The following is a 21,009-nucleotide window of genomic DNA, read 5'->3' as shown; positions in this document are numbered from 1 at the left end:
AGTCTTGGGTCACACTGGGAACGGAGTGAATAAGATCATTATATCCAGTTTAACATTCGTTTTACACTTGCTGGACCCGTGGAAATTCCACAGGGGGTACATTCATGTGTAATATGTTGGTGTTGGCATTCTGTAGATGTTCAGTGTAAATGGAGACGCTCTGATATTATTGTAGCTTTTTTGTTAAAACTGCAAAAGTATTTATCTAAGCTAGCACGAACGCCCGGCAAAGCTCGGTTTAAAGTCCGCTTAAATATATTTTAATTCCTGCAGATTTTGTATATATAGGATTAATATTCTATCGATTTTTATTTCTTATAAAGTTGCGAATTCAAAACTAAAAAAAAAAAATCTATGACTTGGGTGCAATCGAAACTGAAATAAAACTTATGAAAGTATCTATGTATGTGTATATATATATATATATATATACACACACACAGGGTGATCGCTAAAAGAGCGGGAAATTTGAGCTCGTAAATTTTATTTTGTTAAAATTTTATTGTGTCTGATTTATTTGCTTCTTCAATCTTGATTCTCAAAATTATGGATGGTGACAGACTTTTAAAGGCATAGGATTCTTTTCAAAAATGAAAATCCGATTTAGGAACAGACAATATCTAGTTGTGTTATGATTTTTTTTTTTTTTAACAATTACAAAGCATCACTTGGATAATATTGTAACAAATTTGAAACGAGAATGTTCTGAAGCAGCTGTTACTCGTCAAAAAGGAACGAGTTCAAAAAAGGAAAAAATATAATTCCTCGGTTTTGTAAAAATATATTACAGTTTGATAAATTTCCCGCTTTTCTAGTGACCAACCTGTATATATATATATAGATAAACTCGAGTTCCTTCGAAACTGAAACCAAAACTTATTAAGAATTCTTGGTAAAATTATTTATGACAAGAAATGAAAGTACCTAAAAATTAAACGATCATGAGCATGACACAGGAAATAACACATTATCGTATTAATATATAGATGCAGGCATGGGTTGGACAGCTTTTAAAAATTGACTTCCAAACTATGTCTGGCCAGACCTTTATTCCTCTCAAGTCTATCCTTATCACTTTCTGCCGTTTTTTTTTTTTTTTCCTTGGACTCTCCACCAAAAGTTCTATACCAATAACTCTTCTACTTTTTCAACGTGGCCATTCGATTAAAGGCTCCTGTTCTACACACATCTCCCTAATACTATTTATACCTAATCTTCCTATCAGGTCATCAGATCTAAGCCCATCTTTAAACTCACATTGCACGCCCATTGTATCAGTCTATCATTTTCCTCCATGCCACGCATGTCCTCAACTCACTGACCAGGTTTCATTTCCATACATAATCATGCAGCATCATTCACTTGGATATACTTGTAAAAATTTTTTTTTTTTTTTTTTTTTACACAAACATTTATGTATCGCTACGCATTCATGAATATGAATCAGTCAACTACTTGTAAATAGTTTCGTCAGGAAATGTTGCTTTTGCAAAAGTCAAATCCGGATTTACAACTAGTGGACTGAAATATGATACCTAAATGTTTATGCAACAAATAAATAAAAGGTATATCTTGCTCTACTTTGGTATTGAGCACTTTTTGTATAAACCTCGTTTGACTCGTTAGATATTTAACGTTCGAACAATATTAACCTGCAATAATGTTATTTCTCGTGTATATATCTTTGAAATTTATAGGCACCAGCACAAAACTTCTTTAGACTAATTAGTTAGAACTCATCAAGACCTAAAAGCCACTCGAGGATCAGGATTAATGCGACTGTCAGTTGGCGATGAACAAAACCTTTGAAAGGATTAGAAACAATGGCTTGAATGGTCAGAATCTGATTATCCAATGTCCGGAAGATTCGTCCATTTTTGCTAGGCAGGAAAATTGGGCCATTATTGAAATAATATCGATTGAAAACCGAATCAACGCTTTACAAATAAGTTAAAACACTAAAAACTTATATAGCTAGGTAGAAAGCAAGCACTTAGATAAATCAATTATATCTGTTATTAAACAAAAGTAAATAAGTGTAAAAAATGGCACTTCTGCATGACAGTGACAGGAGGCGAATGTTTGTATTTTAGTTTAAAGAACCGCCGACAGATGTCGCTTGTCAGGGGGGGTCGATAATTCTTTTCTAAAAGTTCGTGCAAACTAAAATTATATTTTGATATAGTTTTATACAATCTTTCTGTACAAAAAAAAAAACATTAAACTTCTATAAATGTGTCATGTTTTTTAAATTATATTTTGATACATTTTTATACAACCTTACCGTAAAAAAAAAATTCTAAAAACAATCTATAAATGTTTCGTGTTTTTAAAATCATATTTATTATTTTATTTGAATCACTCATTGAAATAAATTATATTAATACATTAAAATTATATTTTGATACATTTTTTCATACAATAAATGTTTCGATTTTCATATATTTTTGTGTTATTTCGTTATATATTTTTGCGTTATCGTAAACACTTGTTTATTTTTTAGGTTTGCATAATGGCCGCTAGATGTCAGTTCTCTTTCTAAGAACAGGGGTCGATAACTCGTGTCTGTTACTAATATGTACCTTTTGGTCAAGATCAAAGTGTAGTATCTGTTCTCCAGATGCTGCATTCTATTTCTTGTTCTCTTTCGGTGGAGGAGAAATCCTTCACGACTGAGACAATTTTTATTTTTCTCCACGTTAAAAAACGACCCTAGTGTCTAACTCTGTCCCGTGGGGAGGCATAGTAAATAGGTACTAACATGTTAATCAAAATTAAAAAAAAAAGGAGGAACCCCATCCAATAAATATCACCACTCGTGCAAAAATGTTCTACCAGGATTTTTGTTTCATTTTCGATTTTTGAGCGATTATTTCGTGTCCAAATGACTAACAAAATCGCTGTTTTTATTTTTGCACGAACTCAGACTTGACACTACTTTTGTTTTAAAGTAAATAATCGTTTTAAAATAATTTAAAACAAAAAAATATTATTTTTATTTTAGCTATTGCAAAAAAAAAAAAAAAAAAAAAAAAAAAAAAAAAAAAAATGGCCAAATTTAACGAAGACTTTTTGGTTACTGTCAAGTTTCTTTCCAACTTTAAAAAATGACTTTTATAGGCTTTCGGTGGTGCTGAAAACGAATATCACATTTAAATTTGGGGCAGATAAGTAGTTTTAATGATATGAAGAAATTACTTTTTCAAAAAGTGGCTGATCCTGATCACTTTCCTATATAAATTTAACGTAAAATGAGCAGTCACTTTCTCGCCACCTAGTAATTTCTACATATAAAACAAATTGAACTGCGATATTCGTTTTCAGCACTCCTGAAAACCGGCGCTGTTATTTTATTAAGAGATTTGTTCGTTTTTTTTTTTTTTTTTTTATCTCAATTTGAAAAGAAAGGATAGAATTTTAGCATGTGTGGTCTTATTTTTTTATTTTATTTTATTTTTTTTGCTTGAAGTTTGCGCTTTTTGGATTATTTTATTATATTTTTTTGTTGTTGTTGTTGGCTGGAGATTAAAGTTATAGGTAATTATTGTTTATCGCCACAAGAACTTCCTTCACTTGCAAGGTTTATCGTGATAAAGGTTTTTCTTTACTTTTGGTTATCGCCACAAGTGCTAATCTGGACTTGCACCAATTTTCCTGTTAATAATTATCTATAACTATAATCTCCAGTCAAAAAAGAAAGAAAAAATATAACGAAATAATCCAAAAAGCGCAAAATTCTAGCCAAAATAATAAAACAGGGCTACACACGCCAAAATTCTTTCCTTTTTTTTCAGATTAATGAAAGATCCCTACAATGCGTTGCGTGCAACATCGGAGCCGATGCGTATTTCGCTATGGGGGCCTCCCTCCGCCTCAGTCCTCACTCGTGTACGTTAGCCAAAATGATTAATTTTCTGCAATGTTTTCAGTTGGTATTTTTTTTTTTTTTTTTTTTTTTTTTTTTTTTTTTTACTATAGCCGTATTTTAAGTTTTAGAGAACGCGATCATTTGGTTATCTTTTTAGATCTAATGATTGTCACGTGATTGCAGGCAGCGAGTTTGATTTCACATTGCAACCAATATAAGGATAAAAATATGTTGTATAATTTTTATTTGGAGAGGGGGGGGTAATTTATAAAACTCGCGACAATGAAGAACGCGAGAAAAAAAATCTGTTTAATAGTTTTATGTTAATTCCTTAGAATTTTTTATGTTTATTAATCTTTGCAAAATAATTAAAAAAATGTAATATATTTCAATTTCATTTCGATAAAACATTTTATTTGCTGTAAAAAGAAAAAAAGAAAAATTATCACACACACACGCACGTGTGTTCTCACACTAGTTGCTATGTGAAACAGAATAAATCGCAAACATTTTGCAGTCATTACAAAGCTTAAAAGTTCAAGATAACCTATCATAAAAAAAACGACACACCCTAATATGAGGCCTGGTAATCATTATCCTACGGTTTACCAACGCGGCAATACGCACGCGCAAGAAAAAAAAAAAAGAAAGAAAGAATGTACTCGTAACATGTGCTTGCGTAACACGTGCGAGCGCACACGCAATCATGATGTAATATGAAAAAAAAAAAAAAAGAATGAAGAGGTGGGGGGGTCGACTCCTCTGCAAGCAGATATCGCTAAAATAAATTTATCATTGAACTGAACCCAAGATATTTTATCCAATATGAAAAAAAGAAAACAAAAACGGAAAATAAAAGAAAATGTTTTGGTTTGAAATCAACAAGCAATAGCAACCGTACGTACGCGTGTTTGTATCACAATAAAAATAAATAGGTCGAAAAACAACTTGCGATGATGGCCGAATTAGAACGAAAGCATATGACGGGGGGAGGGAGGGCTGTTATCCTCCAAGCAAGAGGAGTGCCTATTGTTTAACTGGAGAGAGAGAAAACTATTAACAGATAAATAAAAACAATTTAAATTAATACATTTCATGTAACCCTGATCTAATTAAATGGAAGTGTATTTGTGGTCAATTCCTATTTCAGTCACGTACAATGGGGTTGTAGAAATTTATACATTTTTCACTGAACCCCCCCCCTACATTTACTTTGTCTTTTTTTGTTTTTTAGATGAACGCAGGAAAAGAAAATTAAACAAGTGAAGCATGCATGGTCCCCCATGAGTGCATAGTGAAGCAGAAGCATAAAAAAAAAACTAAAAAAAAAAAAAAAAATGGCCAAGTTCAGCAATATTTGCCTCCCCCCATTTAGCCCCAAAAGTCCCCAGGCGAGGTCAAATCCTGGTGAAAATGAACAAACGGTTCAGTTTTAGGCCTTAACATATGTAAATTTGAGTTCTGCACCATGAAAAAAAAAAAAAAAAATAGCCTCAAAAGTCCCCAAGGTCTTAACATATTTAAATTGGAGTTCAAACTGCTAAATAGACATACATAGAAAATTTTGGACAAATATGGTAAAATAGTCCCAAAAATGGAGTGTTTTTATTAGCCCTAAAAGATTCCCTGGGGCACACCCAAGAGTCATCACAAAGTATAGACAAACAAAATTACATAGAAATCAGTTACAACTTTTCAGAAAGTTTTATAAAAATCCAAGGCATCAATTTTTTTTTTTTTTTTTTTTTTTTTTAATAAGCACATAAGTGTCAATTTTAACCATTTTAACCCGAAAGGCACCCTTAGAGGGTCAACCGGAGTTTTCCTGGAAAATCCGTTCTGTTACTGTTTTACTCATATCATGTTTAATGTTTGTGGTAAATTAAAAAAAAAAATCCAAGGCATAGTTATTGAGAAAAGTGCGGACAGACGAACGGACAAGGGTGAACTTACAGGTCCACTCTCCTTTCGTCGGGGACCAATAAACCCATTTAGAATTTAGAGTGGGATCAGTTTCTTATATAAATTTAACGGTGATTGGTCAACTTTTAGGCCTATGATCTATTTATTTATTTAAGAAAAAAAATTTATGATGTACGTACGTACCTGTCACAGCACGATTTTTTAATTTTTTTTTTTTATTTATGAAAATCAAATTTTATAACATTTTATCGAAGGATTAGTGTGCCATCTTAATTACAAATGATCAGAATTGTAGGATCTACGTATTCCCGGTATTTTAAAGATGATTATATCCAAAAATTACAAAAATCGATAAGGTAGAAAATTATTTATTAAAGAAAATAAAAAATAGAATTTGATGGAAACAGTCGCAAGACACAGAGCTTAAAAGGGGGATAATTTTCCGTTTTGATTTAAACAAGTAGCAGTCAGATAATTCCGACTGCATAATTTGGAAGCTACCATTGTAACTTATTAGAATTGACAAAAAAAAAAAAAAAAAATCATTTGAAACCATTGTTTTTTTTATCTGAAAACTCCATTTACTGACTATAAAATCTCATCCCAAAAGTGTAGAAACGCCGAGAAATGATACAAGAATACAAGAATGATATGGATGTGTAATGCAAGTCTTAAAGCTATGTTTAGATCTGATGACCTAAGAGGAAGATTAAATCTGGACAGTATTAGGGGATGTGTGTAGAACAGGAGAATCCCATCTGGCATCAATTGAAACGAATGGCTCGTCTTGGGGAGGCTCCATGTTTTGACGAGCTTCTGGGTTTGACCGTTACTCCTGATCTGAAATGGAACACGTACATCAAATCCGATGCCATGGTCGCTGGAAAAATAGTAGGATCCTTTTATCGATCCAGTATATATCTCATTGCTGATGCAATTCTCTAACTATATAAGAGCTAGGTACGTCCAAGGATGGAGTAATGTTGCCACATCTGGGCAGGTGCTGTTAGAAAGAGCTTATCCTGCCGTGAAAGAGTTCAAAATAGCCTTCGTAGTCTAGTAGGAGATGCCCTTTTCTCTTCCCCGCAACCTCTTTCTCACAGAAGTTTCTACCATTCTGACATCTGACAATGAATGAAAAAGAAAAAAAAAGGGGGGGGGGGGTAAGTCCAGGATAAATCCGTGAGTCATCAGCATTGAGACCATGCAATTCTAAACTTTTGTCTCAACAACTACTCTAACAAAAAATATTAGAGGGAAAAGATGTCAGGAATTATGATTCTAAAAAAAAAAAGCACCCTTCAAGATATTCACAAGATGATATTCATATCGTTTCCTACTAGACTGTTCTTTAAGAACTTTAAGCATAACCATTTTTTAAAAGGACTGAATGTCATTAAGCCAAAAAAAGGGTTGATATGCCATAAAATAAAATTTAAAAAAAACAAATGTAAATGCAAATTTATTAAAAAGGTAAAAAAAAAATGCATAATTTGTTACGAAAATATTGGAAGTGAAAATAGTGTTAAAGTTTAAATAAAGAAGGATAATTAGTCAAACGATTTTCCATTCAATGATATGAGAGACACTTTGATGAGCGTCTCATCAGAAGGAGGTGTGATCCTAAATAGGTTTCGCACTCACTGAACAATACCCCTCCTTCTATAGAATTTTATCGATGAGGTTATCTCAAATATCATGTTTCAAGAACTATCTCAGACTATTCCTGAATTGAAGAGAGCCATCACAGCCAGTGCAAAGAGAGGAGGGTGTCAAAGTGATTGACAAGTTTGTATGTTGTATCCAGTTGTGCTTATTTTACAATGATAAAACAAAGATTGAACATTAATAACTGACAACTCAGTGTATTTGTGCAAAATATAGTTGGATTATCAGGGCTCTATGGACAAATTTGTGTGTGTGTTTGGATTCTTAATCTGGCAGGGGGATGTGATGCGTCTAGTGTGTTAGGTATAAGTTACTGTTAAGTTCATGCCTTCTCACTTTCAGCTAACACCGCTGGCTAATCTCAGTGAAAAGGGAGTAGCTATGCAGAAGTCTTCCCTGCCAGTACATAGCATCTCCATCATCAAGACTCCTACAGTGCCTCCACGTTGGCCATAGGCTAAAGCTGTAGGAGATCTCTGGGGACCCCAGAGGTAGTGCGTTATGGCTCACCAATGTGTGGACATGCCCTGGCACACTACCAAACCCTAGCCCAGTCTTGTGGGTGCCCTTGGTTGGGCAAAGATTAGGAGACCCCCCCCCCTCCAAATCAAACACCACTGCCTTGTGGGCTTTATCACAGCAAAAGGCTAAGAGATGGGAACTGACTTCAAATCTTACTGCTGCCTTGAAGTTTTTCTTAAAAGGCTATGGAACCTCATCCAGAAAGAAAAGGTGTAGTAGCGGACACGATAGGGCGACTGTCTACCTCACTGGGATTACTTTCGACCAGAAGCTGCGGCCTCTTCTGCTGCCAGTCATCGCAGGTTCACTCCACTGGAAATTAGCATTGGGAGTTCAGAGGATGTTTATCTGATGCGCAACAGATACTACACCTAAACTGCGCAAGTAAGTAAGGAGCCAAGGTGAAAAGTCTAGTACCGAAGGATAAAGCACTGCGACCCCGACTAGTCATCGTCAAGGATGACAGACTGCATCATGATGGACAAATGTATCTAGTCGACCTTTGACAACTAAACATTTTCGTTTACTAGCCAAATAGAAAAGTTACTAGCCAAACCCACATGATTTTTAGAATATGACATCTTAGTTCTGTGACGAGTATGTACATCATAAAGATTTTTATGTATTTTTTTTTTTTTTAATAATTGTAATTCTAAACATACAAATTTTATGTTAATACTTGAAACTATAACATTCTAATTTTTTCAGATGTTTTTTAAAAGATAGAATATTGTTCTATTAAACTTTTGTTTAAATCACTTTTTTTTAATAAAACAAAAAAAAAAAAAAGATATTTTTCACTCAGTAATAAGCTTTGGAAGACTGTCAGTGAAAAAAATGCAATCGCCAAAAGATAAGCGTTTCATTATTTCTAGTCACCATTTTGAAAAATCACTCACAAATGCAACGGTTTCACTCGCAATGTAGAGCCCTGATTATTATAGAAATTATTGTGAATTTTATTAACGATTCCATGGGTGATATTTTTTTGTGTGTATGGGTGGTTGGGGGTGGGGGGAAATACTATATATTTGAAGTAGTTTAACCCCCCCCCCCGATTCCCCACCAAGTTCACACATAAGGTCGACTTTAGATAGGAAACCTAGCTCCTCGAAAAGAGGAGACTGATACAAAAATAGTCATAATCGGTATTCATCAGTGAAGATGCCTAATTAGCCATAACTCCATCCTCCTAAAGGAAGAGAGGTACTCTTTTCAACAGTTCTGAAGGAGAAGATAAGACCTGGGATGATGGCCTGAGAGTGATCAGGCAGTTGATCACTTCTCGCCTAACCCAAAAACTGAATCATTCAGCCCGAATCCCAGGATCAAAGTGTAACATTTATTCTGTCCTTGGTCAAGACAAACTCTTTAAGTGGAGTGATTTTTATTTTGTTCCATCAGGAATGCATCTGTGTTTTTTATAAACCGACTGCGTTTAATCGTAATTTTTGGGAAGAGTAGTTTAAATCTAGTTTTAGGAAATATCTGGAAAAATAGGGATAGCCGCTTGAACACTGATAGAAATCAAACTGTTCATTTTGTCATAAAACAGGACCCCCTTCTCCTTGCCGCGTTTATTTAAAGGGGTTAGGTTCTCGACATAGTTGACAGACCCACCTTTCCCAAACTCAGAACGAGGCTAGATTTTCGGACCCTATGTTTATCCCATAACTACTCAGCATTTCTATATTGTTGTGGTTAATCACCTGAAGAAGGCCAGAGGATGAGTTGGCCGAAACTTGGTGAAACAATAACTATGAAGAGAAGAATAACGGTCCACAAAAATAATAAATGCGCAAAAAAAAAAAAAAAAAAAAAAAAAAAAAAAAAATGCCTGTTGTAATTTATTTTCAAATTCTAATTATTCTATAAAAATTACTTTAATGAATGTTCAAATAATTAAGATTTTATTTTGTCAAGGATGAGACTTCATATAGAAACGTTGTTTTAATTTGAATAAAATAAAATACGCATCAAGTGCGCTTGAAAGCCAAATCACGACGTAATATTAGGAAAATATTTTTACTTGTTTTTGTTTATTTTCCTAATATTACGTCGTGATTTGGCTTTCAAGCGCACTTGATGCAGATTTTATTTTATTGTTTATTTTGTGCTGTGTTATGCTTTACCAATTCTTGAAAATGTTTTGAATTGTCTCCCCCTGTTCTGAGGGTCGGCTGGACAGAAAAAAAAAAGTCTTTACGTGAACTTTTATTATAAAAATTTATGGAACTAGGGGTTACATTTTTTGAAAAAAAAAAAAAAAAAAAAAAAAGTGATTTTTAAAGTTTTTTTTGCGTCCAACGAGAACCGCAGAAGGACTTAAACACAGAGATGCTAGTCTTGAAGAAAGCCGAACAAAGTTAAAATAAAAAAATTCGGCAATGTGTACTACTAGGATGGAATCACTTTTTTGGTTTTCAGTTGGGATATGGGGAGAGTGCATAGCAGGGGCAGACAAATGTAATTTCATGACCTAATCAAAAATGTTTTTTTTTTTCTTTGATTTTTCTGGAAAAAGAGTTTGTTTTTTTTTATTAGAAACTTATAACACAAAAGGTAGTTTCAAAATAATATATATAAAAAAAAAAAAAGACATTTTTAAAACATGAAGAGTTTTTTGTAAAACATTTCGGAAATAAAAAAGGCATTTATAATAACACAAACCAAAGGGTTTTGTTGTTAAGACATTTTTAATAAAACATAACCATGCATTATTGAAATGCGTGTGAATTTTGAGAAAAAAAATTTTCTTTCAAAATTGGAGATTTGTAATAAAGTCAAAACATTTTTTGTAATGGATGAAAGTTGTCTGCCCTTGCTATGCACTCTCCGCATGTCCCAACCAAAAAATGATTCCGTCCTAGTAGTGCACAAGTAATAAAATAGCCATTATTAATGCTCTTTCCTTGGCCTTTTAGGAGTAAAGTGCAGTATCTGTTCTGATGCTACACTTAATTCTTTCCTCGGTCAATGAAAAAGAAACAATTTACATTTTTGTTCCAATTCAGAGTGACCCTTTTGGGAGAGCTGGATTTTTCCCATATTAAAAACCAACCTTGCATCTAACTTTGCTCTCGTGGGGAGGCAAGCAAGATAAGTAAATTGAATCCCGCTCATAATTAAAATTGTTTTGTTCTTTTTTTAATTGTCATTAAAAAGTTGATTTTATTAGATAAAAATTCCATTTAATCTAGCATTTTGTTATGTTGAACTTTTAAACTTTAAGATGGCTAAATTGAAACATTATTTTAATCAAATCAGCTGATTGCTGAACAATTTTGTTAAATTTTAACAATAACCAAAGATTAGTTTGGTCATTAAATTATTAATTTAACCAAATTGTTACAAAACTAGTGATATTTTTTTGTTTGTTTGTTTGTTTTTTCATTAGAAGCTACTTTAGAGCTAGATAACCGTTTTTCTTTTTTTTAATAAAAAAGAACACGACGTGTTTGTATAATTACATTTAAAAATAAAACTATTTTGTGTCAGTTCAAATTGGCACACATGGCGGCATTTAAAAATAAAGAAAACATAGAAATGTCTGTACGATGTACATAATAGTCACTGAACGAAGATGAAATATTCCAAAACTCACATAATTTGATCAAGTATATTTTTTTAATCCAAACTAATCAAATTTTACGACTCAGCGAATACTGAATCCGCTGAAATAAAGGGAGGCAACTCAATTCGAAGTGTTGAGAGTTAAAATAAGCCTTAGGTTCAATGCAGTTTAGTAGTAAAATTGCTAAAAATAGTAAATTTCGATTTTCTTATCTTTAAAAAAAATTTTTTTTTTAAACTACTTGATCGATTTACGTAATTTTTGGATTATAACATCTTCCTTCTATAAAGAGTAGGTACACAATAAAAGATTTTCTTTATCGCCATAAGTGCCAAGCTAAACTTGCACTTTATATTTCATTGTCACGTAAGCAAGAGAATAAACATAGTTTTCATTTTCCTTGTACATTATTTCCACAAAATAAATGTTTTAAATTATATATATATATATATATATATATATATATATATATATATACACACTAGCAAAAGTACCCGTCGTTGACTGGGTTCAAAAACAGCCTACAGAAAATGGACTCCGATTTATGAAAGTATGATAGGTTATGAAAACGAAGGGTTGTAAAGAGATAGCTTCTAATTTGGGGGTATCAAAACCAAAGCAAAATATGATGAAAGTAAAAATAAAATAGATAAACCCCATAATTTATTATACCATACCTGTTCACACTGAAACAAACTTATCACAATATTCTGTGTGGATCTATATTAAAAAACCTTGTTAAACTTTGTGACATATTTCTATTCTATTCTATGGAGGTCAGGCGCGAACGAACACCTCATAATTTTATTATACCATATTTCTTCAAACTGAAACATAATTATCAAAGTATACTTACGCAGATAGATATGAAAAGTCTTTATTAAAGTTTGTACTTATTTCCATTCTATGGAGGCCAGGTGTGAACGCAGACCCCACAATTTTATTATACCATCCCTATTTAAATTGAAACATACTTATAAAAGTATTATTATGTACATATATATCAAAAACACTTGTAAACGTTTGTTTTTTAAATTTTTTTATTTCCATACTTTGTGGACCAGGCGCGTACGCAGAACTCACAATTTTAATGAATCATCATTATGCCAGATCAAACATACCCATTCCTGTGTCTTGATACATCTATCATTATATGTGATGAGTTTTCTATAATAGTCAACCACAACCATATAGGGGCCTATTCGTGACCAGACATACACACAGACGTTCAGGTTTATATTATAGATATATGTATGGTACTCATGCATGCAATTATTGATCCGTGCTAAAATAATAACGTTATTTAAAAAGCCATTCTTAACATGGGGAGAAGAGGGTGTTTTGTACCTATTCTGTACTTTACCCTTACAATTGAATAATAATAAAATCATAAAACATTAATTAAACTTGGAAATACGATTTTAAAAATAGCGCGGATCAGTAAGCGCATTAGCACCATAATTATTCCGTGATTTCGATTCAAAATATATTTAGCTTTTCCGGTGAATTTTTACGACGTGCCCCAGTGTATTATAAGCACCCCAACTTCCCCATGTTAAGAACGGCTTTCGATGTTGGGGGGGGGTTTATTCCGAACGCCGTTCTTAACATGGGGAGGTTGGGGTGCTTATAATACGCTGGGTGGGGCACGTCGTAAAAATTGACCGCTTTTCCTCCATCAAACAAAAGTTTTATGCTCCAGTCCTATGGCACCTGTAGCTAAATTCCAAGTTATTAAATATTTCTAAGTTTAAATTTATTAATGTAAAAAAAAAATAATTAGAAATAATTAAACAAAACAGATATCGTAAAATTCATTTAACTTGCGAAAGTCATTTATTTTGTACAGCTCTTTTCTCCACCCATCGCCATAATAATCTAATTTAGACGGAGTTGTTTAAAAATAGAAACTGCACTAATTTAGAACAAAACGAAACGGAACTTAAAACGAAATCTTTTAAAAAGTAAATTTATTTAAATAGAAAAAGTAATTAACTTATGGTAGCAAGATCGTTTTAAGGTATTTAATTAATACTGCATGTTGAAATACTGCCATGGGAAAAAACAAGAACAAAAAATCGAGCAGGTTTCTTGTTGGGAAATCAGGACAAAGGATTGTAGCCGGCTTGCTTCTCTAACGAGAGAGTGCGAAAGGGAGAGGAGGGATACATTTCAATAAAGATGCCAAGCTTTACGTTAAAACAGTATAATTATTCGTGATTGAACATTTTTGTGAACGTTTTCATATCTTCACAGCAATAAAACACTTCAAACCTGCAGACACCTATTTAATAAAAAATTGAAAATTAGTTCTTTTGTAGAATAGTAGCGCCTCTAAATTTGAGTTTTAGTAAGACCACAAAATAAACAACTTGACTTTGGCCTAAAATTTTAAAATTCTAACCCAAAATAACTATCTGCAAATTTAAATGCTTCAAAATTACTTTCGATGCCGAATTATACACCGTAGACGACTTATTATATATATTATAAATATAATAAGCAAAATGAGAATACGGACCGTGCTGAAATAGCGTTATTTAAAACCCCCATTTTTAACATGGAAAGGGTGTTTTGTAACTATTTTGTACTTTCACCTGACAATTTAATAAACAAAAATGAAATCTCGGAAATAAAATTTAACTTTAAAATTTTCTTAAAAAAAAAAAAAAAAAAAAAAAAAAAAAAAAAAAGGCATAATCCCTATTTTGCTTCTTTTCCAAATAAGTTCCCAACTATATTAAGTGGTCGCTAAGCAATTTGTTCGTGGCCGTAGGAACTTCGAAAGTGATTTTGAAGTCTTCAAGTTGTCGACTCGAAACCGATTTCTAGTTTGGTTAAAATAGAGTTAAATAGGCCAAGGTCGGTATTCTAATTTTATTTTTGATCGTTAATATATTTTCCTATTTGCTGGAGGAGCCAGTACTTTTTTTTGAGAACATTTCCATTTTTCAACTTCTTGTGAAAATAAATGTTAGTAAATAATTTCGTAATCCAAACAGACAAAAAAGAAAAAAATACTCCTAGGCAATACTATTCCAGAAAAAAAGAAATAAGAAGCTGCTCGAAGGGAGTGATCATTTCAAGTTTTGTTTTTATTTTATTTTTTAAATGTTTTTAATTATATTTTTTATAAATAATGTTTAATACAATTTAAAATAAAAACAAAATAAATAAAATAAAAATATTGAAAAATAATAACGATACGTTCGTTCTTTGTTTTGTCCGTTGCATACTATGGACACAAATAAATTGGATTCTTTATTATTTTCACGGGTTTAAAGCACTTTAAAGCATTTAGAAAGATTTCTATACGTGTATTTAGTGCATGTAACCCATCTGAGGTTAGTTTTCATATTTAAACAGTAAAAATATTTGCTTTTTACTTCGTGTTTTTAACGATGAAAATGACAACCTCAAAGTGGAAAAAATGTGAAACCTTCACGGCTGCTGCTGATGGCAAAGTAGAATCACAAAGTCAACATCTCAGCTGTTTCGCTTTTTGCCTTCACATTTTTAGCAACTTTAAGAGTCGCCTTTGTCTATAACGTAACGTTCATTTAACATTTTTCCCTTTTTTTACGTAAAACAAATTTATATATATATATATATATATATATATATATATATATATATATATATGTAAATAAATTCTCGTGAAATCGACATTTATTGTACACCAAATTGACAACGTTGATTGCATTTAAACAAAAATAAAAAATAAAATAAAATTAGCTGTATTTATCTGGCGTTGTCCGTCCGGATATATGCATTTTCTGAAATTGAATTTAATTTTACAGTATTGCTTAACAATAAGTCTTTAATAATTTTCAAAAACAAAAATGTTCGCAGGAGCGGAGGAGAGGACTTGCATTTCTTTCGCCCAACTTTTTTTATTTCAAAATTAAAAAGAAAAGCCTAGAGCTATTTTGCCGGATGGAAGGTTTAGAGAAAAAAAAAAAAAAAAAAAATCAAAAGTCATCTTTAATTTAAAATATTTTTTTCTCTTTTACAAATTCATTTTAAAATTACCTTATTTTTTTTATTCAAATAAAAATAATAATATAGTAATAAATTGAATGTAAACTTATCAAAGTGACGTATAGACGAGAAACGTAGTATTTTATTTATTTTTTTTTTTTTTACGGACAATACCAAACATACACACTTGTTATCGAGATTTATTATATAAACAGTCATGATTCGCTAGATTAATTCGTACGAATTACAATAATATATTTGGTACTCATGCATTGCATGCACTTATGGTCCGTGCTGAAATAACGTTATTTAAAAAGCGATTCTTAACATGGGGAAGGGAGGGTGTTTTGTACCTATTCTGTACTTTAACCTTACAATTGAATAAAAAACATCAAAACTTTATTTAAACTTGTAAATACGATTTAAAAAATAGCGCGGATCAGTAAGTGCATTAGCACCTATATTTTATTTAACATTAACAGCTTTTGTTGTGGATACCCAGATTTCATCAGTCTGATCCCAAGAGAAAGATTCTTCGGTGCCGCTAGGTTCCAACAGGAATGCTTTATATTAGCTCTCATATAACCTGCGATTGAGCACTTTAATGTTTTTGTTCAGCTAACGTCTGATTATATATAATGCAAATATACCAGTAAAAAATGTCCAATTTCTACTGTACCTTGAGTGGCCTCTTGGCCTTGATAATGTGGTGATGCCTATGTAAAAAAAAAAAAAATAGAATGCAAGAGTCTTATTTATTTCAGGAACCAGAGTTTAATTTTGTGTGGTCGCTTTTCAGTTGTAATACCTTACTAGATTAACCAATATGGTCAGCAATGAAAAGTATTTTTTTTTTTTAATTTAACATATTTAATTCAGCTTTAACCTAGATTTAAAATATTTTTCCGGATTTTAGGTGTAAATACTGTTATTATGCCACAGAATTTAAATTTAAAACAAACTAAACAGACGAAGCAAAAACTACGATTCCAAAGAATCTCAGACTATAGAGTCCATTAAAATACTTCTCATTTTTAAGAAAATTATGATTCGTTTTATTCAGCACACAATAACGGTTCTACTTTATAATCATGAAATCTCAAAATTTATATCAACCAAAAATTGTTCTCAATCCTGTTTGTATATTACAATAATTTGTTTCCTTTTTTTTTTATATATACACCTCCCTCTCTCTCTGATTTCGCACTCCCCTTCTTTTTTTCTCAGCATCCCTTCCCCTTCTATTAACAATGACATCATTGCTATTTGAAATAAATGATAATATATTTCAAAGTGCGCGTAACATGGTTTTCTCTTACGACAAGCTAGCACTTAAAAAGGTCAAAGGTGGCCTTGAAGGAATATGAATGGTTAATTCAGATTTGTCAAATAGAATTTAAAAAATGTCAATTATAAAAAAATGGTTATCTGGAACTTTTCAGCTTTAAAGATGGCTGCCATTAAAACACCGTTAAGCAAATTAATTCCAGATTCATAACACTAGGATTCAATTAATACTTTAATGACGAAACAATACCATAAAAATATAGCCTAATTATTACGCAAGTGCGATAAAGCTAGATTATTGTTAAGTGAATGCTGTTTCAATCGAAGCCATCGTAAAGCTGAAAAGTTCAAGATAAAATTAACTAGCTGCATGAGAATCTTAAGGTTTGAAATTACGTTCTAATTCGGCAGTTTAAACGCTTTCAGCTTCGAAGGGTCATAAATAATTCGGTGCTAGTGCAGAAAGTTGATCCGCGCTATTTTTTAAAATCGTATTTCCCAGTTTAAAGTTGTTTTTATTATTATTATTATTATTATTATTATTCAATTGTAAGGTTGAAGTGTAAAATAGCTACAAAACATCCTCCCCTCCCCATGTTAAGAATGGCTTTTTAAATAACGTTATTATTTACGTCCGGCGGATTGAATTATTGGTACTACTCTCTGCACTAGTACCAATAATTCATTCCGTTTTTGTTTTCTTTTCCACTATTAAAAGATTAAAATGGCTGACTTGTTTACGAAGAAAAGACGCTAAGGTACTTATGTTACCGTGCTGAAATAATATTTAGAAAAACCAAACATGGGAGGGGGGAGTGTGTTTCGTAATTATTCTGTACTCTCACCTAACCAAGGTGCTCACTTACTGATCCGCGCTATTATTTTTAATCGTATTTCCATGTATAAAAGTTTTTTTTTATTCAATTGTAAGGTTAAAGTACAGAATTAGTACAAAACACCCTCCCCATGTTAAGAATGGCTTTTTAAATAACATTATTTCAGCACGGATCAATAAGTGCACTAGTGCATGCAGTGCCACTGCACAAGTACAATTTAATATCGTAAAACTTGAAAATACTATTTAAACAAAATAACATGAGTGCACAAGCATCGAAACTAACATGCATTCTGGTGGATTTAATTTTATAATATTCTTTTTAATTCGTATTACTTTAAATTATTGCATTTTCGGTTCCAATAAATATTCGACTGATATTAAAAACAAAAACAATACGAATTAAATTTTCATCGTCACGAGAAACACAAAGTTGTCTTATTTGATTAATACAGAGATTAACTGTGTTTGCTTGAAGTATGACGTTTTAAAAATTGCTCACAGAAAGAAATCAAAGACGGTTTGCGTAAGAGTGCACTGCACGCGGCACGACGATTGCACGACACACACGTGTTTAAATAAGATTTTCGTACACATTTTTATTTCAGGATTCAAAAAACAGAACTGAACTACAGAAACATTTGCGTTTTATTCCAACGAAGCATCGTCAGGCTAATATTTAGCCTGAATACTTTCTTCGTTGGAATCAAACATTTCTATGCAGCTTAGTTGCTATACTTGTATATGCATGGAGCTATTACAACTACTGACGATCACCGCTGAGGAAGAAAGGAAAAAAAAAAATACGCCGAACCCTGATTGTTGATATACGAATCTATGAATTAACACTAAAAAAATTTTTTTTTAGAAGTTAAACAAATCTGATCACATCTGTATAAACTATATATTGATATTTAAGGTACTTCTGCAGTTTATGAACTATGCTGAATTGATCATTAACATAGGGCTTTGTTAACTATTCTGTACCTTAACCTAGCAAAGGATACCGTAAAAATTCAATTTAACTTGAAAACCTTTCTCAAAAAAGCACCCTACGTAAACGGCAGAAGTGCCGTTTTTAATCCCTAAATGCCGGTATTTTGTTTTTCTTACTGATCGAAGACCAACCTTGCTAATGCTACACCGGTGAACCAATTTTATTTTATGCAATATATATGAGAGAGAGAGAGAGAGAGAGAGACACACACACACACACACGCACACACAAACCGTGATCATGCAGAGACAGTATCGTGCTCTTTCTTTTAAATGGTATTTTTAAGTTTTACGGTATCTTTTCTTTATTAAATCTTAGGTGAAAGTACATAGTTACAAAATACCTTCATCCTCATGTTAAGAATGTTTTTTTTTTGTTTGTTTTTGTTTTTTATAGTAACATTATTTCAGCACGGTATCTTCTTTGCATAAGTACGAAAAAAATATATCAGACTAGCTGAATACGATATTTGAAGCCGGTGAAAAACAAAATGAAATAAATGCCCTCTATAGTTTTTTTTTTTTTTTTCTGCTCTTGTGAAAAGAACGATGGTTTCGGAAAAAACAAACAAAAAAAAAAAACAAGGGATTTAAAAACTGATAGTTTTCATTTAATATCAAATGACCCCCATTAAATTATTTAAGCAAATAGAAATCCCAAACGAACAATCTGGTTATTAATTTCACTGTTACGTCGTCAGGTCTATGGCGTAAGGGGCGCCTTCACATACGTGAGGGAGGCTCGCTCCCCTTAACATGTGTCCCTCGCCCCTGTGCAATAATGTTCATACGTATAAAAATAAATTAAAAAAAATGCACTCATGAAACATTCCAAATTCAAAACAATAAAGATATAATTTGTATAAGTAAAATTAATTGTAAAAAGCTGAAATCCGGTGAAATTCACATGGTAAAAATAAAAAGTGCTTCTCGCATATAAACTAGTAAAACTTGACGGGTAATCTGCTGAATTATTATATAGATTTTTTTTTTAAAGAAATATGGACATACAAAAATAAATTGTTTAAAAAAGAAAAGAAAAATAATTATATATATATATATATATATATATATATATATATATATATATATATATATATGAGGAAGACAAAACATTTTAAAAAGAAAAGGAAATATCCCAGCTCTTACCGAGATATGGGCTGTTTCCTTTCCTGAAGTAAACCATGAAAATTTTTTTTTTTTTTTTTTTTTTTTTTTTTTGATTTTGTGTTTTTGATTTTTATCCACCGTTCATTGATATATAGCGGCGACTAGATCCATATATTAGACTTGAGTGTGTGATAGAGGCTGCAACTCCGAAAAAAAAAAAAAAAAAAAATTTTCTGATCAGCTGATCGACTCCACAAGGTAAAAAGACGGCCTGTCGCTGATTGGTCGACGCAAGGGGGTCTCCTTCATCGAGAGTATTTTGATTGGTTGACGGCCGGTGATGACGTCAGAATATAATTACCATCCGAAATCGAAATCTGCTAAAAAAAAAAAAAAATGAAATAAAATAAATTAATTAAAAAAAAAAAAAAATCTATATGTCAATTTTAAATGTGTTCGTGTGTTCGAATTTTGTAAGCTCTCATTTCATTTTTCTCTGTGTATTTCCAGTTCACAGAAAACACGGAACTAACATTTCGTGACGGTAGCTTTATTTTGATTATTATACAAATGCCATCCTCCTAAACATTACCTCCTCCTTCTTCAGGAGGTATTTTTATTTATTTTTTATTCTAATTTTTATTTATTTATTTATTTTTACCGGTCTGTCGGGTAGTTCGATTAAAGTACTCTGGATTGTAACCAAAGTTAGCTATTTACTCGTATCGACACCGGCACTTCCTCGCGAAAATCCACAGCGAAAGAAAGAGATAACGCTTGGGGGGATGGGCTCCTACAGTATCAACACATACTGCCCTTTGATCCTAACATAGAGCCCGGATGAATTATTTGTCAGGCGTGTTAGTGTTTTTTTCTTTCTTTCTTTTATGTAATATTAAATTTATATCTTTTCTTTCTCCCCCCCCCCCTTTTTAAGTACTTGTTTTTTTTTTTTCATCTTCATTGTCTATTTTAAAAATAATTTCTTCTTTTTCTTCCTCTTCTGAAAGTAACTTTCTTTTTCTTTTTAATTATTTGAATTGTTCGGACCACTGTTCGGACTTGGAAACGATGGCAGAATTTCAAACTGAACTTCCCCCAACTTCGACTGAGCGCCTGCGCCTGCCTGCGCTGAATATTTAAGGTTTTAAAGTGCAACGAGAAGTTTCCCAAGTTCGAAAAGATGCACGTGAACAAAGTCAGAAGTTACATCGGCCGAAACGTTGGGAATACAATAACAAAGCT

At 32.1% G+C, this 21,009-nt stretch overlaps 1 protein-coding gene across 6 annotated transcripts in view; it reads right to left on the bottom strand.

The window, feature by feature from the left end:
* The window catches only part of LOC145277957 (putative monocarboxylate transporter 5), a 129,844-nt gene that overhangs the window by 80,717 nt on the left and 28,118 nt on the right, over positions 1–21,009 (bottom strand). For 2 of the 6 annotated variants that reach the window (XM_080130072.1, XM_080130073.1), the window contains exon 2: positions 19,804–20,144. The gene's annotated coding sequence lies outside the window, so the exon portion shown is untranslated. Of the gene's footprint in view, positions 1–19,803; positions 20,145–21,009 lie in introns of those variants that run through there. The other 4 variants (XM_080130075.1, XM_080130077.1, XM_080130074.1 and 1 more) reach the window with 3 other exon arrangements.

This window comes from Euprymna scolopes, chromosome 6 (assembly GCF_053919585.1).
Source record: "Euprymna scolopes isolate OS-2025 chromosome 6, ASM5391958v1, whole genome shotgun sequence".
NCBI classification, from domain to species: domain Eukaryota; kingdom Metazoa; phylum Mollusca; class Cephalopoda; order Sepiida; family Sepiolidae; genus Euprymna; species Euprymna scolopes.
Note: the sequence above shows the minus strand (reverse complement) of the source record. Positions and strands in the feature narration are given on the sequence as shown.